The sequence below is a fragment of the Balaenoptera borealis genome (genome assembly GCF_965194805.1).
Source record: "Balaenoptera borealis genome assembly, chromosome: 4".
Lineage (NCBI taxonomy): Eukaryota > Metazoa > Chordata > Mammalia > Artiodactyla > Balaenopteridae > Balaenoptera > Balaenoptera borealis.
This window is the reverse complement of record NC_138861.1, coordinates 122,310,827-122,337,979: the sequence shown is the minus strand read 5'-3', so window position 1 is coordinate 122,337,979 and position 27,153 is coordinate 122,310,827. Positions and strand designations below refer to the sequence as shown.

Here is a 27,153-nt window from a genome sequence, read left to right as displayed (position 1 = left end):
ATTAAGAAAATGGTCATAGGAAGATACATATCAATAATTACCTTAAATGTGAATGGATTAAATACTCCAACCAAAAGACACAGGCTTGCTGAATGGATACAAAAACAAGACCCATCTATATGCTGTCTACAAGAGACCCACTTCAGACCTAGGGACACATACAGACTGAAAGTGAGGGGATGGAAAAAGATATTCCATGCTAATGGAAGTCAAAAGAAAGCTGGAGTAGCAATACTCATATCAGATAAAATAGACTTTAAAATACAGAATGTTACAAGAGACAAGGAAGGACAATACATAATGATCAAGGGATCAATCCAAGAAGAAGATATAACAATTATAAATATATATGCACCCAACATAGGAGCACCTCAGTACATAAGGCAACTGCTAACAGCTATAAAACAGGAAATCGACAGTAACACAATAATAGTGGGGGACTTTAACACCTCACTTACACCAATGGACAGATCATCCAAAATGAAAATAAATAAGGAAACAGAAGCTTTAAATGACACAATAGACCAGATAGATTTAATTGATATTTATAGGACATTCCATCCAAAAACAGCAGATTACACTTTCTTCTCAAGTGCGCACGGAACATTCTCCAGGATAGATCACATCTTGGGTCACAAATCAAGCTGCAGTAAATTTAAGAAAATTGAAATCATATCAAGCATCTTTTCTGACCACAATGCTATGAGATTAGAAATGAATTACAGGGAAAAAAACGTAAAAAACAGAAACACATGGAGGCTAAACAATACGTTACTAAATAACCAAGAGATCACTGAAGAAGTCAAAGAGGAAATCAAAAAATACCTAGAGACAAATGACAATGAAAACACGATGATTTAAAATCTATGGGATGCAGCAAAAGCAGTTCTAAGAAGGAAGTTTATAGCTAAGCAAGCCTACCTCAAGAAACAAGAAAAATCTCAAATAAAGAATCTAATCTTACACCTAAAGGAACTACAGAAATAAGAACAAACAAAACCCAAAGTTAGTAGAAGGAAAGAAATCATAAAGATCAGAGCAGAAATAAATGAAATAGAAACAAAGAGAACAATAGCAAAGATCAATAAAACTAAAAGCTGGTTCTTTGAGAAGATAAACAAAATTGATAAACCATTAGCCAGAATCATCAAGAAAAAGAGGGAGAGGACTCAAATCAATAAAATTAGAAATGAAAAAGGAGAAGTTTCAACAGACACTGAAGAAATACAAAGCATCCTAAGAGACTACTACAAGCAACTCTAGGCAAATAAAATGGACAACCTGGAAGAAATGGATAAATTTTTAGAAAGGTATAACCTTCCAAGACTAAACTAGGAAGAAATAGAAAATATGAACAGACCAATCACAAGTAATGAAATTGAAACTGTGATTTAAAATCTTCCAACAAACAGAAGTCCACGACCAGATGGCTTCACAGGTGAATTCTATCAAACATTTAGAGAAGAGCTGACACCCATCCTTCTCAAACTCTTCCAAAAAATTGCAGAGGAAGGAACACTCCCAAACTCATTCTATGAGGCCACCATCACCCTGATACCAAAACCAGACAAAGATACTATAAAAAAAGAAAATGACAGACCAATATCACTGATGAATATAGATGCAAAAATCCTCAACAAAATGCTAGCAAACAGAATCCAACAACACATTAAAAGGATCATACACCATGATCAAGTGGGATTTATCCCAGGGATGCAAGGATTCTTCAATATAATCAATCAGTGTGATACACCATATTAACAAATTGAAGAATAAAAACCATATGATCATCTCAATAGATGCAGAAAAAACTTTTGACAAAATCAACACCCATTTATAATAAAAACTCTCCAGAAGGTGGGCATAGAGGGAACCTACCTCAACATAATAAAGGTCATATATGACAAACCCACAGCAAACATCATTCTCAATAGTGAAAAACTGAAAGAATTTCCTCTAAGGTCAGGAACAAGACAAGGATGTCTACTCTCACCACTATTATTCAACATAGTTTTGGAAGTCCTAGCCACGGCAATCAGAGAAGAAAAAGAAATAAAAGGAATACAAATTGGAAAAGAAGACGTAAAACTGTCACTGTTTGCAGATGACATGATACTATACATAGAGAATCCTAAAGATGCCACCAGAAGACTACTAGAGCCAATCAATGAATTTGGTAAAGTTGCAGGATACAAAATTAATGCACAGAAATCTCTTGCTTTCTGATACACTAATGATGAAAAATCTGAAAGAGAAATTAAGGAAACACTCCCATTTACCATTGCAACAAAAAGAATAAAATACCTAGGAATAAACCTACCTAGGGAAACAAAAGACCTGTATGCAGAAAACTGTAAGACACTGATGAAAGAAATTAAAGATGATACCAACAGATGGAGAGATATACCATGTTCTTGGATTGGAAGAATCAATATTGTGAAAATGACTCTACTACCGAAAGCAATCTACAGATTCAGTGCAATCCCTATCAAATTACCAACGGCACAAAAGACCCCGAATAGCCAAAGCAGTCTTGAGGGAATAAAACGGAGCTGGAGGAATCAGACTCCCTGACTTCAGACTATACTACAAAGCTACAGTAATCAAGACAATATGGTACTGGCACAAAAACAGAAACATAGCTCAATGGAACAAGATAGAAATCCCAGAGATAAACCCATGCACCTATGGTCAACTAATCTATGACAAAGGAGGCAAGGATATACAATGGAGAAAAGACAGTCTCTTCAATAAGTGGTGCTGGGAATACTGGATAGCTACATGTAAAAGAATGAAATTAGAACACTCCCTAACACCATACACAAAAATAAACTCAGAATGGATTAGAGTCCTAAATGTAAGACTGGACACTATAAAAGTCTTAGAGGAAAACATAGGAAGAACACTCTTTGACATAAATCACAGTAAGATATTTTTTGATCCACCTCCTAGAGTAATGGAAATAAAAACAAAAAAAACCAAATGGGACCTAATGAAACTTCAAAGCTTTTGCACAGCAAAGGAAACCATAAACAACACGAAAAGACAACCCTCAGAATGGGAGAGAATATTTGCAAACGAATCAACGGACAAAGGTTTAATCTCCAAAATATATAAACAGCTCATGCAGCTCAATATTAAAAGAACAAACAACCCAATCCAAAAATGGGCAGAAGACCTAAATAGACATTTCTCCGAAGAAGACATACAGATGGCCAAGAAGCACATGAAAAGCTGCTCAACATCACTAATTATTAGAGAAATGCAAATCAAAACTACAATGACGTATTACCTCACACCAGTTAGAATGGGCATCATCAGAAAATCTACAAACAACAAATGCTGGAGGGGTGTGGAGAAAAGGGAACCCTCTTGCACTGTTGGTAGGAATGTAAATTGATACAGCCACTGTGGAGAAGAGTATGGAGGTTCCTTAAAAAACTAAAAATAGAATTACCATATATGATCCAGCAATCCCACTACTGGGCATATACCCAGAGAAAACCATAATTCAAAAAGACACATGCACCCGAATGTTCATTGCAGCACTATTTACAATAGCCAGGTCATGGAATCAACCTAAATGCCCATCGACAGATGAATGGATAAAGAAGATGTGGTACATATATACAATGGAATATTACTCAGCCATAAAAAGGAACGAATTTGGGTCATTTGCTTAGACGTGGATGGATCTAGAGACTGTCATACAGAGTGAAGTAAGTCAGAAAGAGATAAACAAATATCTTATATTAACACATATATGTGGAACCTAGAAAAATGGTACAGATGAACTGGTTTGCATGGCAGAAATTGAGACACAGATGTAGAGAACAAACGTATGGACACCAAGGGGGGAAAGCCGCAGGGGGGTGGTGGTGGTGGTGTGGTGATGAATTGGATGATTGATATTGACATGTTTACATTGATGTGTATAAAATTGATGACTAATAAGAACCTGCTGTATAAAAAAATAAGTAAAATAAAATTAAAAAATGAAAAAAAAAAGTCCTTAGCCCATTTTAAAATTGGGTTATTATTTTTTTGTATTGTTTCTTATATATTTTGGAGATTAATCCCTTATCCAATATGTGGTTTTCAAATATTTTTTTCCATTCCATAGGTTGCCTTTTCACTCTGTTGATTGTTTCCTTTGCTGTGCAAAGCTTTTTAGTTTGATATAGTCCCAATTGTCTAATTTTACTTCTGTTGCCTGTGCTTTTCATATTGTATCTGTGAAATTATTGTCAAGACCAATGACATGAAGCTTTTCTCTTATGTTTTCTTCTAGGAGTTTTACAGTTTTAGATCTTACATTTAAGTCTTCATTGCATTTTGAATTTGTGTGTGTGTGTGTGTGTGTGTGTGTGTGTGCGTGGTATAAGATAAAGGTCCAATTTAATTCTTTTGCATGTGGATATCCAGTTTTCCTAACACCATTTTTTGAAGAGACTCTCTTTCCCCACTGTGTATTCTTGGCACCCTTGTCAAAGGTCAGTCGACTGTATATGCATGGATTTTTTTCTGGGCTTTTTATGCTATTGGTTTGTCTGTCTGTCTTTATGCCAGTACTATAATGTTTTGATTACTGTAGCTTTGTAATATATTTTGAAATCAGGCAGTGTGATGCCTCCAGCTTTGTTCTTCGTACTCAGGATTAATTTAGTTATTCATGGTCTTTCGTGGCTCCATGTAAATTGTAGAATTGTTTGTGCCCATTTCTGTTAAAAATGCCATTGGGATTTTGATAGGGACTGCATTGAATCTGTAGATTGCTTTGAGTAATATGGGCATTTTAACAATATTAAGTCTTCCAATTAATGAACATGGGATATGTTTCCATTTATTTGTGTCTTTTTAAATTTCTTTAATCAGTTTTTTGCAATTTTTAGTATATATTTTGTAATATTAACTAAAATGGCTAAATATACAATAAATGGCACTCAAGGTTACAGAAGTAATTTAAAAGTTAACCTAAACAACTTAAGGAGTTATTACTTTTTGGGGAAGAAGATAAAATTGTATAAAATTGTTACTTTTTTATGAGACCCAGGAAGGTCTTAAGATCTCTTAGGTCAGAAATATCTTCTTGGCACAGATTTATCCGCATTCTTGAGTGTAAGTGAACAGATTTTTCTTTTACCTTTTTATTTCTTGAATTCTTGTTACAAGTTCATTAAAAAAGAGATGTAATATAACAAGCATCAAGTTAATAAATTATATAGAAGCAGAAAATTCCCATAGACCTTAATATCACGATATTATGGACACTCTTCCTTATATTTGGGGTTTCTGAATATATAGAAAATGTCTTTGATCTAGTTTCCCTTCTGGAGTTTCTGGTATCATCATGAGTTCAGTGTTCTACTTCTCTGGGCTACATCCTCGTGGTCGGCCCTTTGGGGAAGCACTTGTAACTTTATTGTCCCCATATAATCCTCAAGTTTTTTTTCTTAGCTCTTGCATCACTCTGATCTTTACTTGTCAACTTAAAAGAGGGGAAGAGGAAAGCTAATCTTTCTCTAACTTTTGACTTTAATTTTCCTGGTGATTCAATGTCTCAACTTCTATGTCCCTTTATTAGAGTGTTGAACTCACCTTTAGTTTATGTATCTTTTAAAAGCTTCCCCAACTACCTACGTACAAATTCATTCCCTCTTTTTAAAAAAATCCCTATAAACCTAAATAATAAAAATCAAATTTGGTTCAGTGACTTGATGGCTAAATGACATACATAGTTGGAAGCAGTCATGCATAAAAAGCAGTCCTAACTTTAGTTTAAGGTGAATTATTTCTAGTCTTTCATTTTTCTTGACTATTGGTCTCCATTCATAGCAGTAGCAGAAAGGATAAGATGAAAATGCAGTATTTCATGAAATATGAGCTAATGATTTGAGTGACTTCTTAAAAAGATGAGCTGTGGCCTTTCCATAGTTTCCCGGGGCCCAGCTCACATATCACTGTCACTTAACCATTTTATTCTGAGCTCACTGTGCCTGCTGCTTTACTGGATGGATGAGACGAGAGGGCTGTCCTAACATCAGAACCAATGAAAGACACAAATGAAGACATTCTAAAAATGTTTTTCAGTCTCTGTTTCTTTTTGGAGGATGAGATTCATTAAAAGAGAAATGTAAATCCCTTATTCCCATAGTTTGAACCCTTGCTTATCAATTGGTAGGACCTGTGTAGATAGAACTTGGTTTTCTGAAAAAGTGTAGATTGCAAGAGTTTTTACCAGGTTATTAGAGCTAAAATAATAATGCATCTCATAGTTAAACAAATCCTGTTTTGCATACCATGTTCCTCTTAGGGCAAACTGCTATAAATGGATTGATTTGTCGTTCCTACAGGAAAGAGAATCTGAACAACAGAATTACAGGCATCCTGTAGCTTAGAAGTTTCCTCTTAGGTATTTGTTCTCTATATTCTAATTACCTGATTTTGATATTTAGTTAACTCCTTTGTGGAAGATAGGACCTATATTTTGGGAGATGGAGGTAAAATCATGTCACAAAAACCACTTAAGTGTAAAGGCAGCACCTAACACATTTCAGTGATAAGCCCTTTGATATCTCTGTTTATAACTCCTGATTTCCAAGTTGAGAGTCAAGAAAATAAGATGTTTTTTTCTAAAATTACAAAAAATTGATTACCATACTGTATGGGATAAAATATATAATGTTGAATGTATTAATATGTGTACATGTGAACAATGACTGGAAAGTTAAAGACAAAAATGAAAAAGATAATCATTAGAATGGTGCGATGTTAATAGTTAAAAATTCTTTAATTTTATTGTCATATTTTCCTTCCATGGAGATGGTAATTCGTAAAGCCAGACTTACTAGTGAGATCTCTTTTATTTTCAGAGATTACAATTTGATTTGATATTTGCTAACCACAATGAATGGGGCAAGCAGCTGTTTTTATAACTGTTGATTGTTTAGCCCTAAGAACACTAGAGGTCACTGTAGCTAGTATTTGTGTTGATGTTCCAAAGATTTTGTTAAATTACTCGTGATTTTCCGTTTACTTGTTTTAAAGGAATCCCATCTTCCTGATGTGATAGAACAGTTTATATAGCTCTACATCTTTATATGTTTTTAGAGAGCTATATTTATATTTTCTATTTTAGAAAACGAGTAATTTTATAAAGGGAAATACACGAGACAGGTGAGAAATGCATATTTCTGTCAAAGTTGGAAAGTATATGTAGTTTTTAATTTGCACTGGATGTTCCTTATCTCACAATCTTCAATTTCTTGAATTATTAGCCTGTGACAAAATAAACTTCAGGTGACAGATTCACATGTCACTTACTCCTAACAGATTAGTTAGGGCCTGATACAGTTGCAGACTCCCGAGAGAAGCTGCTTCGAGAAGGTACGGAGCAGGAATGCCGCTCACCAGCGCCTCGACATCATCTCAATCAGGAAGGAGAACTTGTGATCCAAAAGCTACATTGGAAACAGGTCCCTCAGCCACCCTCCTCAGGGGCTGTAGGAGAGTCCAGTCTCACTGAAGTCAAGTGCTGGGTTTGCTGCTTTAACCTGTGAAGGCAGTGGGAGCAGAGGGCCTGGGTCTAATTGGTATTTATTGTTGCCCTTGTTTTGGATTCCAGACCTTCGATAAACCTTCCCCAGTGCAGCAAACCCATGGTTAACTCCACAGCAGTAAGGAAGCTATGGAAGCAGAACTGCAGTTAACCTTCGTGGGCAAAACAAAACATAAAAAAATGACAAGGAAGGCTCATTTTTTGCAGATGCAATTCTTCGTGACAGCTGGCAGGTGAAAACAATATACCTTAAAATGAGGGCATATTTGTATTCATACACAATAACCGGGGAACAGGCATTTATCAAAAAAAGGGTTAATTATTCATATTGAAGTGAAGGAAAAAAAGAAGAATGTAAAAGACAAAGTAGTTGTAATTAAAAAGTAGATTGTTTCTAGTACCGGAATTCAAATATAAGTATTGTCAGGTGGCTTTTTATTTAAGTGACAGTGCTCAAATAGTACAATAAACCTAACCCTTTCCTCAAAAGTTGTTCCATGTTGTTATGCGTAAGAGGTAATGTTTATAATGGGAAATATTCTGTCTTAAGAAGCTGCAAATTCCAGGTAATTGTCAGCAGACAAGACAGTTACCTGCTTTAAGCCTCAATTTCAGCATCTGAAAAATTCAAAGAGGCACCTTAACAGCCTGTAAGCTGAAAGCTCTGTCACATTATATTTTGAGACCCTTTGGGGCTCTAAGCTCTATGACTCTATAGTGCTTTGTAGTAGAGCCTCTTCAGTAATTTATCCCTTAACAGACTGCTTCCCATGTTAGTAATAGCAGGAGGCTGAGGAAAATTCATTAGAAGAAGATTAAGGGAAACAAAAGTCAGAGAGGAGTCAATCTCTAAACCTAGAAAAGAACAGTATTTGGAGGTAGGGCAAATTGACCTGGTAGAGGTGGCTGTGTTAGGGAGGAGAGGCCAGAGAGGTAAAAAACAGAAAAAGAAAGGAATCTGAAAAGGGAGAAAGGCAAGGAGGGGTTTCTGCATGCATTAGTTAAGGAGACACAGTTAAGAGGTGGGACAACTTACGAGACTTGATGAGTCAGGATTGTTGGTAGGAGGGGTTAGCCTAGCATCCCTCCCCAGCTCTTAACTTGTTGTGAATTGTCTGTGCATAGTGCTTGTGGGCTGACTGGTGCTGGTGAATATAGAGGCTTATAAATTTGGAAGGCAAATATATCTTCTCATCTTTGTTCCAAAGTATTTTCCCTTCTCAGAAACTATGCTTTGAATTTAGAGGCTGCTATGAAGGCTGAACCCTCAAGAGAACCAAGGCAATGTTGTATGTGGGACATGGTTGAAACCTGGGTCAAGGCTGAGAAGTTTTGGTGCTATCAATCGCCAAATGACTGCCCGGAACCTCTGGGAGTTGCTGATATTGAAGACTCTCAGCTGGAATATATTCTGTACATTAAGAATTTTTTATTGTGTCGGTTTCCATTCCAAATTACTTGTCAGTTTGGGAATAGTCTGGTATTAGCTTTTCCCCTGGTGCTGCAGGGGAAAAGTTCTTCTACTTTTCTAAAGCTGAAACTATTAACGAGATGCTATGTGAAGTGAAGCCTTGCTCCTATCTTCTTCCTTGCCATCTCGTCTCCCTAAAGTCTAGCCATGGTTTTTAAGCTTCAGAAGTTCTTGGAAATTTTATCTTGGTACTTTTGTTGCCTTAAATTGATTTGCTATACAAGGGAAGTCCTCCTGGATTTGACCTCTATCCGTTTTTCATCTCGTCTTTACATACACACCAGCTGTTACCAGGTGGTGAAGAAGATTGGACAACGGGCTTTTGCTGGCGGTAATTCAAAGCATCACTTTCCCCTCATTGTGTCTCTGAACTGGGCTGACGTTCCCAGTGGCCGCTGGGGGGAACCACATACCTGTATTCTCTCAGCCTTAACAGAGTCCTTCTTTAAGAGAAGGCTGGGATCATATTTAGCTTGTGACGAATATGAAAAGTAAATTGTTTCAAATGCCTTTGGGAAGAAAGCAGCAATTCAAATTGACAAATTTATAGGTTTAAATTTGAAGCAAATTTTTGACTTTACTTCTTTCTCCAGAGGATGTGGAAACTAATGAAAAAGATAATGCATCCTTAAGGAGAAATGCATACTCTCAAAGCACTGCTCTCCTGTCTTCCTTTTAAGAAGATTGTAAACCCAGTGACTTGAGACCTTGATTAATGTGATGTAAACAGAAGGACCAACCCTCTGAGACCCTTTAGCTTGATTTTTCTTTTTTTTTTAAATTTATTTATTTTTCAGCTTACTTTTTTTTTTTTTTTAAACTTTGGGTTTATTTTATCTATTTATTTATTTACTTATGGCTGTGTTGGGTCTTTGTTTCTGTGCGAGGGCTTTCTGTAGTTGCGGCAAGCGGGGGCCACTCTTCATCGCGGTGCGCGGGCCTCTCATTATCGCGGCCTCTCTTGTTGCGGAGCACAGGCTCCAGACGCGCAGGCTCAGTAGTTGTGGCTCACGGGCCTAGTTGCTCTGCGGCATGTGGGATCTTCCCAGACCAGGGCTCGAACCCGTGTCCCCTGCTTTGGCAGGCAGATTCTCAACCACTGCGCCACCAGGGAAGCCCTAGCTTGGTTTTTCTGTGAGGAGGAACCCTCCTTTGATTAGTAGTCTTTTCATTTTCCCACAATGCACTTTACTGAGTCTCGTAATCTAGTTCTGTTTCCATTTAATTGTGATATAATCAGCTATCTCTTTGAGAAATAATAATTTACAAATCCTGAAATTTTAATCAGATTACTACTGTGAACCATATGTTAATGTTCATTATATTTGGAGAATCTTCTTTAGAAAAAAATTGGGGAATATTGAAATCCTATGACCTAAGAGATCATCTCAAAAAACCCTTTTGGTTTTTCTTAAAAAAAAAAAAAGTCATACCCATGTTTGTAACCAGACTTAATTTTGGAAGTCAAATTTAGTTATAAATATAATTGGAAAATTGGTTGTTCACCACAATTATTGAGATACTGTTTGTGTTAATAAGTAAGATACAGTATTGGTGAATCATTTTGGGGAATTACTTTGGTAGAAAACTAGCATTTGTTGAAGGTTTGCTCTGTACCGAGCATTTTATATACATTTGTTCACTTATTCTCCCCAGTAACGCAATGAAATTACTATACATTCTACAGATTAGGAAACTCAAGTGCAGATGTTAAATAACATGCACTGTTTGAATAGTGCCAAAGACATAGTCATAACAGTTCTCTATAATACCAACATCTATTCTCTTACTTTAAGAAAAAATTTCTCTTTTAAATTTTGTATCATTAGATGTAAACTCATATATGTTAATTTTTATAATTTATGTTTTGTTAATTTTAGAGTGATTTGACAAAATAGTTTAAAACAAATCCATATTTTCTACTTGTGTCAACTTACACAGAAAAGCTTGTACTGCTATTCTCTGAAGGCTGTGCTGGTTAACTGTTAAACTAGTTTCCTGTTCCTAGAACTCAGATTTTTAGATTTATTAACATTCTCACAGTGAAGAAATAAATGTAGGTGTCTTGCTGCAGTATCTAATACTATCTTACTGAGCTTCACATGTATAATTAAGTTTAATTCTAATGAGCCTCTTCTTCTAGTTTTAGTGTTGAGTACCATCTAAGGATTTAGAGGTAGACGGGAATCACACATGAATATCAGAGAAAGAATGAGAGGGAAAATGTGATTTTTATTTCTCAGGCAGCTGAAATATTCAATTGAAGCAGACGTTTATTAGACAATAGGGAGAAGAAGGTCATGGTGGAGAAGTTAGATAGGACAATAAAATCTGCTTTAATCACAGCTACTGAAGAAATATTTATAGAAAGCTAGAAAACAGCAGCGAGTGAAACATTCTTCTTTTATTTCCTTAATTAGTTTCTTGGAGCAGTATCTTATGTTATTTAACAAAATGCCTTAGTTTAACAAATGATGGCTTAGCAATAAATAGAAAGTGAGGGATACTATATTAGAGGAATAAACATTATTATAGTTAAGAGAAATACTTTTCAATATAGTGTTCAAGTTTTGCTGGACTAATATCACAGCCTAGGCAACCAAACAGCCAATATGCCAACTATGTATAATAGATACATTTTAAATTAGAAATAACAAGAAGAGATTCAAAATGACCTAGGAAAAAATTTCCCATGAACATATTATTTGCCATGTCCTCATTTCAGTGTTCTAGGAACAAACTTGTCTTGAATAATTTAATCCAGTTTCCTAGGTCAGTTATTTGCCGTCAGCAGTCTAGCTTCTAAATTACTAGTCTAGCTTCTAGATTACTAATTTTTTTAATCACAAAAGAAGAAGAACTAAAAAGCATGTTTTCATATTGTTTGCAAATTTACTTGTAATTTACTCAAGAATTAAGACAATCCTCATCTTCCTTCAACATTTTATTTTGGAAAATTTCAAGACTCTAGGGAAGTATAAACAATAGCACAATGAACACTCAATACCCTTTACCTAGATTCTGTGATTGGTAATATTTTGCCACATTTTATTTCTCTGTCTCTCTCTCTTTCTCTGTCTCTCTGTTTCTCTAGTTTTCCACATACCCACTATTTAAAAAAGTCTATTTGAAAGTAAATTTTAGATATCATGACATTTTACCTGTGGTTAACTTCAGCATGTACTTTCTAAGAATAGAGGACTTTCTCATACATAACCACAAAGCTGTTATCACACTTAAGAAAATTTACAGCAATTCAACAATTTTAATTAATATCTAGTTCGTTTAAAAATTTCTCCAGTTGTCCACCAGTGAGATCTCCCAGTGCTCTTGGAAATTCTTTGTAGCAGCTTAGCAAGGGACTTCTCAGTAAGTCTAAGTTAGTTCCATGGAAGAAGAGGCTGGTACCAACCCCTGGACCCTGGGAGCTCCATATTTCTAGTGAAACCATTTCCTCATGTTGGGAACTTCCAGTGTTGCGTAGTTGCATAGATCATTCCTTCCTAGCCTACACACTATAAGTATGTACAGCCTTATCAGTAGAGAAGGACCCCTCTCTACTGCACGTAGACCAGGCACTTAGAGGTCAACTACGTACAACCTAAATTGTGAGATTATAAGCATTATGGGGAATACATGCATTCTGTTATTTCTCTGATTTAAACTGTTCACTCAGTAAACTGTATTTTATATCCTAGGACTATGTGTCTGTGACCTCTTTGGACGGCATCCACCAGAGACCTAAGCAATTTATTTTTTCCTGTGCACAGTCCAGTCAGGGTTCACACGGTGCATTTGGTTTTGATCTCTGTTTAGTTTTATCTAGAACCGGACTCCATTCTTTATTTTTATCCCATGCCAGTGACTTTTGAAGAGTCCAGGGTAATTTTCTCTTGGATGTCACACATTCTAGATTTGTCTGGTTGCTTCCTCATTGGTTTTGTTTAACGTGTTCCTCTATCCCCTGTATTTCCTGTAATTTGGATGTTTGGTTTAAAAGCTTGACTAGATTAAGTTCAAACATTTATGGCAAGAAGATTTCACAGGTGATGATCCATATTTTGCATTACATTATAGCAGGAGGCATATAATACAGGCTTGTCCACTCTTAGTGATTGGCTCAGATGCTGACCATCAGTGTTGGTATTGAAAAAGGCATGTTTTTTGCTCTTATTAATTAATATTTGCTCTATTATCATTACTAATCTATTAAAAATTTTTTTTAAATTTTATTTATTTATTTATTTATGGCTGTGTTGGGTCTTCGTTTCTGTGCGAGGGCTTTCTCTGTTGCGGCAAGTGGGGGCCACTCTTCATCGCGGTGCGCGGGCCTCTCACTATCGTGGCCTCTCTTGTTGCGGAGCACAGGCTCCAGACGCGCAGGCTCAGTAATTGTGGCTCACGGGCCCAGTTGCTCCGTGGCATGTGGGATCTTCCCAGACCAGGGCTCGAACCCGTGTCCCCTGCATTGGCAGGCAGATTCTCAACCACTGCGCCACCAGGGAAGCCCTATTAATTTTTAATTATTGTTAATCTATTAATATTTAATCTTCTGTTAGATGAAATTTTGGCACTATGTGACTATACTGTTATATGACTACATTTCACTCAATGGTTTTAGTTCATTTTGATAATCCTTGCTGGAATCATTTGTTACTTTGGGGTTGAGGTTTACAAAATAGTGATTTTCTAATTCTGTCATTTCTTCTGTATTTATTAGATGGCATTCTTTAATAAATAAGACTGTTCTTCCCTTCCACTTTCCATCTATACTTTTCTTTTCTTTTTGATTTTTTAGAGATGAACCAAAATTTTTATTGGATCAGGTATATGTGTAAACTTTCCATAGAGACTGGGTGAAATATAGAATTGTGAAAGATAATTTGTGAGTTTTCAAAAAGGAAATATAGATTTTCTATTTAAAATGGCAATCTGAGTCCAAATGATACATTTCCCTCACTTAAAATTATTCCTCTACTTTTTCTAATAACTATAGACTCATAGTATTTTTAAAAATTCATTGCATCATAATACATCATTATAGTTATTTTTATTGGTGATCAAATTGTCCTAAATAGCCAGTTCAATTGGAGCCCATTCAGACTTGTTCCTTTGACCCTCTGACATGATCTGTGTGATAGGCAGCCATTAGAATGGCTCGCAACGATCCTTGCTTCCTAATATTCATGCCCTTATATAATCCTTCCCCTTTAGTGTGCTTTGACCTAGTGACTCACTTCTAACAAATAGGATAGGGCAAAAGTGATGATATGTCATGTCTGACATTAGGTTGTGAAAAGCCTGTGGCTTCTGTCTTGGTATCCTAACTCTCTTGTTTGCTAATGCTAATGGAAGCCAGACACAATGTGTTAGCTTTCCTATGAGGAAGCCCGCATGGCTAGAAATTGAGGGAGCCTTCTGATCAACAGCCAGCAAGGAACTACGCTTTCAGTATAACAGCTCATGAGGAAACAAATATTGTCAACAGCCACATGAGTGAGTTTAGAAGTGAATCCTCTCCCAGATGAACCCTAGAGGACTGCAGCCTGGCTGACAACTTCATTGCAGCCTTGTGAGAAACCCTGAGTCAGACAACCCAACTAAGCCACCCTCATATTTTTGATCCACAGAGCTGGGAGATTATAAATATTTATTGTTTTAAGGCTGTAAGTTTGGGAGTAATTTGTTTTACAGCTACAGATAACTGATACAACCCCACTAGTCTTTGAGCACTTTTATTTCTTTTACTAGTGCAACAAGATTTCTGATTCTACTTTGTATTTTCCCTGACTTATACCTGGAATAAGCATTTTTCCAAGTTTCTCTGGTTTCTTTTAGTGGAGAATGGTGCTTAGAATACAAGACCTGGGCACAAAATGTGCTCATTGTTACAGCGATGTCATTGTTTCTACATCCATCCAGTGCATAGAGCTAGAAAACACATATAAAAAAGCCTCAAGCTCATAATGATACTTCCAATTCACATTTAATATTACATGGCTTTTTCTTACCTTCCTGAATTATACATTGTATCACTTTTCTCTTATAGTGAAAATCTTGATTCCTTACCTTAACAGCAGAGGGTTAACATTACAAGGAAGTGGAGTAGTGGGTGTCACAATTTTAGAAATGACAATATGTGCTCTGGCTTTCTGGAATGTCTGCCTTTTATAGGGCCTTCATTTCTACCACTTGAGATTTATTTGTTTGACTTCTGAGGGCTTTTTGAATATTAGAGTTCGCTTGTCAAAATTTTTTAGAATTATTTTCCAACTTAGAAAAATGATCCCAAAAGAACAGAGTAAAAAAATTGGAAAGAAATACAGAAAAATATAAGTAAAAAATTCTTAGTGGTAAACTTGTGGAAATTTTTTATTTGCTTACTTTAACAAAAAACATATATTGAGCCTCTAAGATGTGCTGTTTACTATTTAAGGCTCTGGGGCTCAAAGTTTCTGTTTCTGGCTGGAAGGACTTATGTTCTGGGAGGGAGTCATATAAATGTGTCAATATGATTGGTAAGTGGTAACACAGAGATACACAGCACTTTCTCATGTAAAATGTTGTCTAAAGGACATATACTATTTCAGTAATAAGAAAACATAAAAATTTGTTTTAAAGGGAGCAAAAGATCAAAGGGAGATGAAAACAGAAGGCTTTCTTGAATTGGAAAAAATGTCAAAGGCCAACTACTATATTTCACAATTTTCATTAAATTCTGGTGAATTTAACAAGAGGATTTCTCAAATAAACACTTCTTGTTTCAAATTAAACTAAATTTTTATTCTGCACTTTGGTCAAAAGTAGCCTGCATATTTATAGCTAACTGTCATGTTGTTGATTAAAGAATATGAAAAAAATATCAAATAATCTACTAATTTTGTAATTTCCTTAGATGGTTAAGTTCTACCTTTATTTGTCTGTTTTTCTAAAAATTGTTATTTTTAAAAATTTTATATCTCTGCTTTAGCTAATCTCTCAGATGAAGCCTTTTAAAAATTTGCACAACTGTATTTCATGCTCAAGCTGCTGAAGAGCAAAAGTCAGACCATTATTGCATTAATCTGTTTAGTAAACTTCATAGAAAGCCTTGGAGAAAGGAGAGAAGTGGGCAGAGAAACAGAAAAGGAAGGCAACTAAAGTGGCATTTACATTTTTTTTTTTTTAACTCTTTTTGGGTTTATTTATTTATGGCTGTGTTGGGTCTTAGTTTCTGTGCGAGGGCTTTCTCTAGTTGTGGCAAGCGGGGGCCACTCTTCATCGCGGTGCGCGGGCCTCTCACTATCGCGGCCTCTCTTGTTGCGGAGCACAGGCTCCAGACGCGCAGGCTCAGTAGTTGTGGCTCACGGGCCCAGTTGCTCCGCAGCATGTGGGTCTTCCCAGACCAGGGCTCGAACCCGTGTCCCCTGCATTGGCAGGCAGATTCTCAACCACTGCGCCACCAGGGAAGCCCGGCATTTACATTTTTAACTTTTGTTGTCTTTGGCAATTTTGTTTAAGCTTATCCATTTCAGTTTCTCTCTTTTATTTATTTATTATTGTTCATATTGGTTGAATTGATGATAATCCTTATGGAGGCATAAAACATGCTATAAAATGAGTTAGGTAGAAAATCAATCAAGGCTGACATTTTAAACCTGTTTGGTAATAAACATGCACAGCCGCAAAACTTTCATTAGTGTCAGAGACATTAATTATGGGGAAGTGCAGTGTATTTACAGATGATAGCTACCCATACTTGATGAAGTTCATGCTAGGCGAGTGACACGTCAGGCTTTGCAGAGGCTAACCATGTATGAGTGCATGAGAGAACGCCACTGAGGATGGATTCTTATGGGTCATTTACTTTATAAAAATCTTTACTAAAAATGTAATTTACTAAGCTCTTTTTTTTTCTTTTTAAGTTCTATTTTTAGCTCATGAGCATTGCCATTGGAACAATGAATGTTCAGATGAACATTCTCCTGCTACTTTCAGAGGAGATATTTCTGGTTTGCAAAGCTGAAATGGAAATCAGAAATTGCTACCTACTGGTTGCCTTAGGTATACCACAGATACAGAGAATGATAAGACAAAACTCCTGCTTTCAAGCAATTCTCAACTTAAGCCCACTTGAATCATTACTTGGACACAGACATCTATATTAGGAGTGTTTTATAAAGAAGTGTCAACCAGTGAGGACCATGGGATATCACTGGAAAATACGCAGTTAAGAGAACACCTTATGGACTATGTGAGCTCTTCTGTCCTTTGTAACACTTGAAACAAAATGAATTTATGTAGTTTCTGTCTTGCTGTTCTGTGATAGATAACAGTGAGGTAAAGGCTGTGAGGAACTAGCCTGGTTCCAAGGCCTTGTAAACAACAATCAATTTGATGGAGGTGTCCACGAAAAGTGGTTGTGAGTCATGGTTAAGTGATTGTGACACATCTGAAAGGCAAACTTTTGTCACAGAAAAGAAGAGCTCTCTGGAGAGATGGTTACATATAGTTTTGTAAAGACACCTGGAAACTCTGATCTGAGAGAGACCACATCACAGAGAAACTGTTATTGTCTGAGAGCACACTGGTGATAAAAACCTTTAAACTCATATCCTAATTAAATCTTATATATGCTCAAATTGCCACCTGTTTTGTGATCACTGGAATAAATAGTTTAATATGTGCCTATGAGGTATTATGCCAGACATAAGGATAAGTAGATATTCTAGAAATCCTTGGAAAGGATTATTTGATATCTGATATTTGATTTTAAGTTTATTTTTAATATTCAGTGAAAGTATGATAACATCAATAAATTTCACTCAAGATTTTCATGTTGTAATTCCATTGTCCTTGCATAAGACTATAAAAATGATGGAAGTTAAAAAAAAAGGTATTTAAGAAAGTTGGAAGGAAAGATGCTCATGTATTTGACACAGAGTGTAGCATTCTCCATGATCTAGCTTCTGACTTTCCTTTTGAATTCTACCATGTCCCAATATACATTTTTTTCTTCTTTATTCATCCAAACCAATCCATTAGCAAGAGTTCCCTAATGTTCTAATTCTTCCTCTTTGCTGTACATGTTGTCACCTCACTTGTCCCTTGTGTGCTTTTTATTAATATCTGCAATAGACTAGAGGATATTACCAGAAGGAAAATTATATTGCTATTGATCAAGTTCATTTCATGAGAGACCAATTTCCTTTTCCTTCTGGCTCTGTTCCTTTTTTGGCCCATACTTCTCGGGGCCTTTTTGACTCATCTCTCTTGTGATGGTTGGGTTCTCTGGGAAGTAGAAATGGAGACTGAATAGAAGTGCAAAAGGGGAAGGGGGGGGATGGAGACAGAATTGAACAAGGGGAAGCCGTCAGACTGTGATGTTGACTTGATGACACCCAGTAGAGAGGTCTAGAGCAATGACTGCCTGGTACAGGGAGGGGTCCCACATTGGGTGGAAATAGCTAGCCCCTGTATCACTGTCTTGTTCAGCCACTGGCTAGCCCCCCTCCACCCTCAGAAAAGAGTGACCTAGTTAGTTGGAAAGCTGGGACAGACCCTGATATAGTTGATGGCTGGAGGCTGTCAGTCTCACACACGACTTGCAGCTAGATGGCCTGACCCTTCTTGAGGAGGAATATCCTGCCCCCCGGGGTCCCAGTTGCATGCTGAGATGCAGCAAAATCCTCAACACCCCCAATTTCTGGTTCCCACAGGGGGTTATTTTCCTCCTCTATGTATTAGGAAAGGGTCTTAGATTTTTCAGATTTAAGATAGTAAAAATAAATAATCCTTTCTCTAGCTGATTTTTAAGAACCCCTCATATCATGACTGTGTTTCCAAATTTGAAGACTCCATCTTTACTGTATCTCCTTGGTCTCTAACATACCGGGAGAAGAAAAAACGAGATGAGGGAGAAGAATCAATCAGATGAAAGGTGACCTTCTTCGTGAAAGTCTTTCCAACACCTTCCTCTAGGCTGAATTCACTATTTTTCAACTGTACTTGCACATATGCTGTAAATATCTCAGTTACAGCACTTAGCACACTGTATTCTCGTAGTCGACTTTCTTGTCTGTCTCTTCATTAGACTGGACACTTGTCAAGGGCAAGAATATTCCTTGTCTGTCTGCTTGTCTCTAACACTTAGGTTTGTAATAGATACTTCAGTGTAGATTGAAGTAAATAGGTTTAAACTCTGTGCTGGGACTGTAGTGGCAAACCCACTGTGATATAAAGTTATATTTTATGTGTTTTCGTTAGAGATTTCCAAACCATTGAAAAAATATACTCAGTACTCAATCAACACTTTATAAAATATTTATAGTACACACATATTATTACAAAATTTAGAAAACACTGAACAGTTTTTTAGAAAAAATAAAGGTTTTATAATTGTACTACCTAAGTATACTCAATATTTTACTTCCTTTGTGATTTTTAATTTGATTTAGAATTTTTATTAGTTGACATGTACGAATACCCATACATTTACACCTAATATTATATTAAAGCATTTCCCATGTCATTTAATATTTTTCAAAAATTATTTAATTATTTTTCTATTATTAGAAGTTAGGTTGTTTCCAATATTTGCTTTTATGTATATCCTGTCATGAACTTTCTTCAATATAAATCTTTATTCTCATCTCTGAGACTCTTTCTTTTAGGTTAAACAGCAGTACGTTTACTCATCTTTGTTCATGTTGTCTAATTATTTTCCAGAGAGTTTATACCAGTTTATCCCACCAGCTGAGTGTGAGAGACCCTTCTCACGACACTCTTGGCAGCACTATTGACTTAAGAAAAGGACAATTGGACAACACAGTCAAGGCCTTCTCTCCATTTTAGTCGGTATGTCTATTTATTAATAACTTAAATATTTTATTTTATATTTTATTAACCATTTATATGTCATCTGTGAATTTTCTCTTCATATTCTTTGTCCATTTTCAAAAGTTTTAGAGTCCTTTTTACAAATTGAGTGAGTCCTTAATATTGCAAATATTATTAAATGCCTGCCATTAATATAAATAATTCTCTCAGTTTGAATTGTCTTATAATTTTATAAGGTTTTGCCTTTCAGAGGGCTTCAAATTCTATATAGGTAAGTTTAACAACATTTCCCAATGATGTTTTCATTTGTATCTATGTTTAGAAAGTCCTTAGCTGTTCTGAGATCAGTTTAATAGTCGTATTTCTGTCTTCTGCTTTCATTTTTAAATGAAATTTATATTAATGACAGTTTGAAATTGTGATCCAACTTAATCTGTTCCTCAAAAGTATAATTTCCCCCAAATCTTTGGATAATTCCCCCATGTGCATTAGTTTGCAATGCTTCTTTTTCATCTGTTATGATCTTTTTTATTTTATTGGTTTTAAAGTAGTCTCTAATCTTCTGTTGATTTGTTTTCCCATTCTTCAAACAATATTTACAAATGTTTTATGGATGCTTGAAAAGAAGGCATATTCCCTGTTAGTGGGAGACATACATACATGCATCCATATATTCAACATTTGTTTCAGGTCAATACAAACTACCTTCAGAAGTCAGGTAAGTTATACGAATGTGCTCAAAGGCCAGATGTAATTCATTACGGTTTGCTGCAGATGAGGTGGCAGGGAGAGCACATACCTAGACATAAACTCAAATACTAAAAAAAATAATAATTGTACTGATACACTTCCTCAGCCTCAGCTTTGTCTATAGAATAAATTTGGCTATTGTCTCTTCATTTGCATAGTCTGGCATGCCTAATTGTATTGGATGGGGGCGGTTTATTTAAACCAAAACAAAACAGTTGTCATTGTTTTGTTTCCTGAGAGGAGGCAAGAACGATGTATATGTTTTATTGGGAAAAGAGATTGGAGTGGGAGAGAAAGAAAAGACTGAACTTTCAAAGCTTCTATTAATTTTTCTATGTTTAACTCAAACCCTTGGGTCATTTGCTTATCAGAGCATATGATCTAACCTCTGGACTTTTGGAATGCTAAATTACTGTGCAAATAAATAGTAGTGAGTTTTGGGGGTGGTAGCTTGGGTGAGTGGAAGGAGAAATTAGAGCGAGACCTTGTCTTTGTTGAGAAGTAAGATGAAGCAAAGTTTGCAACAATATGTATTTAATTTTAAATAATATTTTAAAAATAAGTAGACTTTTATCTGAAGGGGAAAATGCTTGCATTAAAATAAAACAAAATCTGTAGAACTCTAAGTACAAGTAAAGTGAAATCAGATAAGCCAGTTAGCACCAACTTGTGTCTGTCCTAGAAAATAAGTGTTTGGTTCTTTGCACTGTTTCATTCCACAGTATACAATATCTTTTACACAGACTTGGAAACAAATCTACTAACAGTAAAGTTATCACAGAGGAATGATTATATAGGTGCCACATGAGATAGCCTAGGACCACTTACGTGATATTAAGACATGCCAAGGAAAGGACTTGGAGGTAAAGGCTTGATCTCCCATGCCAGAGGACGGCCACAGGATAGGGTGAGTAACTCACACAGAAGATCTCCATGAAGGATGAGCTCATTCAGTGCCTTTCACACAAAGAGGCCATCAGCAACAGCCTGTAGGTATTAGCCAGAAGAGTAGCATAAACCAGCATGAACCGAAAGGGAGTCCTGTTACAGTGTGGGAACACTGAAGGGGAATTGGGGTGGAGAGAAAAAAGGAAATAAAAGAAAAAGGTTTTGTTTTAGTTTGTTTCTGTTTTGTGTAAATCTAAATAAGCACAATTTAAGGGGTGAATTAAGGGGTGAATCTCAACTGGGTGGAGAATAAACATGAAAAGCTTTCTTTTTCTCTAATCAGCACTTTTAATGTTTATCAACTCTTCCATGTCATTCTTTAAGGATGTTACAGACAGATTCCATAACCTTTGGACACTCTCAGATTTAAAAAACTCAACCCAATCAAGTTTAAAATTTCCCTCATACTTGGTCTAAAGCTTTTCCATTCCAAATCACCTCTTGAAATAATGATTCAAGGGTCTTTAAGTGGAGAGGTTAACGTTGCTCTCCCTTACTAGACTCCAGCTCCTGTGTTTGGGGACAAGAAGGAGAAAGAGTTGGCTGAAAAGTCGACCTGTTTTAACTGGGCGTAGTTGTGCTTCTTCCTTTGTTGGTTTGCGCTGGTTTATGCTGTCCCTCTGGGTAATCCTAACAGGCTGCTGATGGTGGTCTCCTTGTGTGAAAGGCATTGAAAGAATTGATCTCTCAGGGAGTGACGTGGGTGAGTTCTTTGCCCTATACTGTGAGATCTCCCTGTGACTCATTTCTCCGGCAAGGGGCATCTTCTTTGGCACAAGCACTTCTAGTTCCTTCTGCTCAGTTCTCATCTACAGTGGTGTATCACACGGCCTCCCTGTCCTGGAGTTCCTTAGCCTAGAGCGTAGCCCTCTTGGATGAGGCACTGGCAAAAAGATCTCAAGATTAGCTACTTTTCTGGTGTTCTCTGGACCTATGAGAAATTCACACACCCTTAGCAGAGCACATGATAAGAGTCTTGACTTCTCCATTGTCATCCTCTTCCTTAGCCTACCATTACCTCTCTTTAATTCACAGGGACAGGTCAGCAAGTCTTAGCTGATAGTCATTCTCCAACTAAAAGACCAGTTGCTCCTCTTGGAGGGACTAAAAAATTCTATTCAACAGTCTCTAAGAGAATCTCCTCTTGCCATCTTGACTTGAAGGCTAGGAAAGTAATTTTCCATGAATACTAACTATATTCCCCACGAGCCCAATGACTTCAAAACCTGCTCTTCTCTACCTCCACTCGTCTCCGTATACTGGTGGTTGGGGGTGGGAGAGCATGGAAGGGGTATGGGCCTGGATGGGGGTTATAGCCCCTTTTCTTCTGCTTTTCATTAGATCTTGTGAGAGATATTGATCCCCAGAGCCTCTCTTTAGAATGTGGTTTAATAACACCTCTTTGTCCTCGAGTCTGAACTCTAGTCAGGTCAGTATAATGAACAAATTAAGTTAATATATTATAAAGTTGCATGTCCACGTTGCTTGAATTGTTCTACTCAGTATTGTTGCATGGGGAAAATTACGGACTAGAATAGGCAAAGTGTCATGTTCCTGGGGTCTGTGTGGAATCCAAGCAGTGAGATCATCGTGTTACTTAGTGTCCTCTCCCTGTTATTACTGCCCTGGAGGGTTAGGCTGGTTCATGTGGAAGGGAATCAAAAGACTTGAATCTTTATTTGCACATCAAACACAAAGTTTTATAGAATGTATGCAGTATTGTGCTGGTAAACTGGTCTCCCAAACAAACAAAAATCCCCAATCCCTACCCCAACCCCAAACCAAACCAAAACCACTGATATTTGTAGTGTTTGCCGACTTTAGGGTGTAAATATCCACTATGCAGATTTCAGCCTACTGATGTGAAGTCACTGAATGGGGAGCAGGAAGGAGAGTCACGTAGTCGGCTCTGGTAGTAAGGTACAAGCTGTCTGCAGTGCATATGGACTCTATGTTTGTTTGGCACGGCTCTACGGAGTCTGATAGAAATTACAGTAACCCTTCTGATATGTTCCACCCAAGCTATCTGGTGGAGCTCTTGCTAATTTAAAAAAAAATGAGTAAAAGTTATTTTCTGAGATGAGGCAAAATGGAATGGACTTGAAAACAGAGCAACAGGAAAACGTTAGGGCAGTTTTCTTGGGGGGAAGCAGAGCTAGGTAACAAGGCAAGAAGCTAGATTTCCCAGAAAAATGGGTGAAATTTATGGTAGTGGAGTAACCAAACACTAACAGCTTTTAAGAACAGGCTGCGTAGTATGTGTTAGTAGTTTTCTTGTCACTGGCCCAAACTTCCAGTTAGGTTGACTATAAACAAAACAGGCCTTTATGAGCTGTCGTTCGATAAATGAATAAGAGGGTCTGTGTCCCATGTCTGGACCTATGCACAGTGGATAATGGAGAACTAGACAGAAGGCAAGAATCTAATGAGGTTCAGAGGGCAGGAACAAGACTAGAGGGAATCCTGAGAAGGAAAGACATGGGGTTTCCTAGAAGCCTTGGGTAGGCCATTGAACCTTTGCCTGACATGTAATGGGGGCATTTGCCAGTTTTATTTTTGACAGAAAGATGACCTTAGCTGACATCTGGATGTTATTTATTCTATTATTAAAAATAGTTATAACTTTATTTTTGTTTATTTGCTCTGGCAAAGGTTGTAATTTATTACTATAATTGTGTTTCTGTTATTTCCTCATATATTTAACAGTCTTGTTTTATGTATGGTTTTGTTATACTATTTGAGGCATTAGAATTCATAGCTGTTAAAACTTTTTTGTGTAAATTTTATTAGGTAAAATTTCTTTTTGCTTACCCAAGAACATGGTGTGCTTTTTCATTTGTTCAGATCTTCTTTAGTATCTCTCAGGCAGTTAAAAAGTATTTCTTTGTAGATCTTAATATTTCTTCTTAAACATTCCTAGGTATGACAGAGACTTGTAGTTGTCCCCTAATGTCATTTCTCCCCTTCTTTGTCTGCAGTGGAAGCCCTGAATTTTAGCTGGCACTTGGCCACGCAGAATGAAGGCTTTATTTTATAGCTTCCCTTGTAGGTTTTGCACAATGGGATATAAGTGGAGGTGGTATGTGCAGTTTTGAGGAGTGTTCTTTAAAGGAGAAGACATGTTCTTCACTCTCCTCTTTCTTTTGGTGAGAATGGGACACTATGGCTGGAGCAGAAAGCTGGAAGGAGGCAGGACCCTTAGGGATCTGTGGAAGTGCTAGTCTAGTCTTGGGCTCGTGACCAGTGGAATTTTCATATGAAACAATAACCACTTGTGTATCTAAGCCCTGTTTATTTGGGTTTTATGTTGCATGTAGCTGGGCCTAATACTAATTTATATAGAAAACATTTTTTAAAAATTTCTTTTTATTGGTACTTTAAGTGAAGTGTTTTTCCCACTGTATCTTCTAATTGATTATTATCTCTATGTATAAATTGATATATTCACTTTGTGTCTTACTACATGACTGAATTTTCATATTGTTTGCAGTAGTTAGGGAACAAGGATGGAATACAGAAAAAAGGGAAGCACTCGTTTATGTGATAGCTTTAACACTTGAAAGTTATGGGGGACAATGTTTATTATAACAATAGTAGAGGTGATTTGCATTTGTTAACTGCTACAGAAGTTTCACAGAAAAAGAATGACAGGCTCAGACAGAGACTACTGACTACCTAACTACCAACTTAGGGTACTTCATGAAAGCCAGAAAGCTTACAGAGCAATATTTAAAGAGAGCCTCATCTCCTGCAACTAGAGAGCCACGTGAGCTGAAAATTCGGCCTGAAATTTGATTATAAGACTGGCAGAGTTACAAGAGATTGAATTAATAGCCCTAGCTAGTCATCTACGCCAAAGCCAAGGACCTGGAACGGGGACACTTGGGTAGATGCTCTTGAGAACCACAAGCTCCCAGTCTGGTTAACCACCTTCCCCTTGCGGGAGGGTAGCAGCCTCCCAGTGCGTGGAGGCAAAGGCCTTATCTGAAGCAGATTTCTGGAGAAAGATATTTATTCTCCTCATGATCTTTTACTATCTACCCTTATTTTTTCTAAGTCAGTAGAGCCAGGTCTCAGTGTGGTTTTTCCAGGGAAGCACTATTTGCTCAGGAGGTGTGTGCTGCAGCGTATGGCTCACATTTACCAGCAGGAACCAGAAAACCCTCTATGGAAATGTTCAAGATGCTCAGCTAGGTGGGGAAAAGTAAAAATCTGAGTAGCAGAGGGCTTTGCCTTTCATCTTTTTTCTCCTCTTTCCATCACACTCTTTGTTAAATATGTTATTTGGTTTTATTTTTGGAATCTAGATGTTTGGTTTTGAAGTCAGGTGTTTAAGGTGATTGTGATTTGGCAAGAGTGCTGTGAAAGAAAGGAGATTACTTATATGTTGGAAGAGCCGTGGTAGATACATCGCTGGGCTAGTGGTCTGATGAGGCCAAAACACTATTTGGGGGGAGATGTTGAACAAGTAAGGTGGAAGGAGAAGAAGTTGTGGTGAGCAAGCAGGATACCTGAATGAGTGTTTTTGGAGGTGGAGCAGTTGTGGATGGTGACAAAAACTGGGGTACAGATCTGGTTGTGGGTATCTGAGTTGGAAGTGGAAGAGAAGGTTACTTGGAACTAGTGCACCAGGGAACCGAAGGGCTGGGTTTTGATGGAACACTGAAGTCCTTCAGGCTGATGGCAGGATTTAACATGGAGAGGAAGACTGTGGCAGAGATGACACAGGCATTCCTTTCATTTGTTTACAGTAACAAGAAAGGGACAGAGAGTGTAATAAAATTGTAGGAGTCTCAAAGTGAGTTGTTCATGACAGGGGTGAAGTAGTAATGGTCTGGAAGCAAACGTACATTCTGTAGAGTTCTGAGTCCATAGGAAGACAATGAAAGAGAATATATTTTCTTGCTGCCTTCTTTTGGGTAGGCAAATATTTCTCTCTCTATCCAGTTAGATCAATCTTTTTGTAAAAATTCCTCCCAAATTCCAGCAATATCATTTCTGTCAGTATGAATACGTTTCAAATGGAAAGTTGTGAGATGTCAATTCGTGGGGCTGCCAACCCAATGCCATCTGAAATGGAAGTTTAAGTAAAATCTTTATTATATATGTCAGCACATTATATATATATGTCAGTGGGAAGCCATTTCAGTTTATATAAATTTTAAGATTTTATAATATTCTTCTTCAGCTATTAACGGCTTGAGGCAAATTGATCCCAGTGCAACTAGACAGTTTAACTAAAAAATTCATAACCAATTTAAAAAAAAACCAAATCTGTTCAAAATGCCTGATCTGCTGATTTTGATACTAGTTTAAAAGCAAACTTTTCCACCTTTCAGAGTTTTCCATAACAGATGTTTTCTTTTATTTGTTTCTATTTTTGCTTGTTACTCCGTAGAAAACAATAAACAGAAACTTCTAAAGCAGATGGCTACTATTGTAGTTTGTAATTTATTAAAAAAAAATATGACCCAAAACATCTGCCATAATGTGGATCTAGTTCTCAGAAATGATTTAGAGTTGATGTTTCCCAATTGGAAGTGATAATGGTATGTACATAGTGACTGGACAAACACTAAGGTGAGCATTGTGCTTCTGTGGAAGCATT

General features: G+C 36.8%; 1 protein-coding gene across 1 annotated transcript in view; it reads left to right on the top strand.

The window, feature by feature from the left end:
• LOC309627594 (uncharacterized protein) overlaps window positions 1-27,153 on the top strand; it is a 694,978-nt gene that overhangs the window by 376,247 nt on the left and 291,578 nt on the right. Inside the window, exon 10 of the mRNA XM_082389733.1 lies at window positions 19,737-19,865. The gene's annotated coding sequence lies outside the window, so the exon portion shown is untranslated. The remainder of the gene's footprint in view (window positions 1-19,736; window positions 19,866-27,153) is intronic.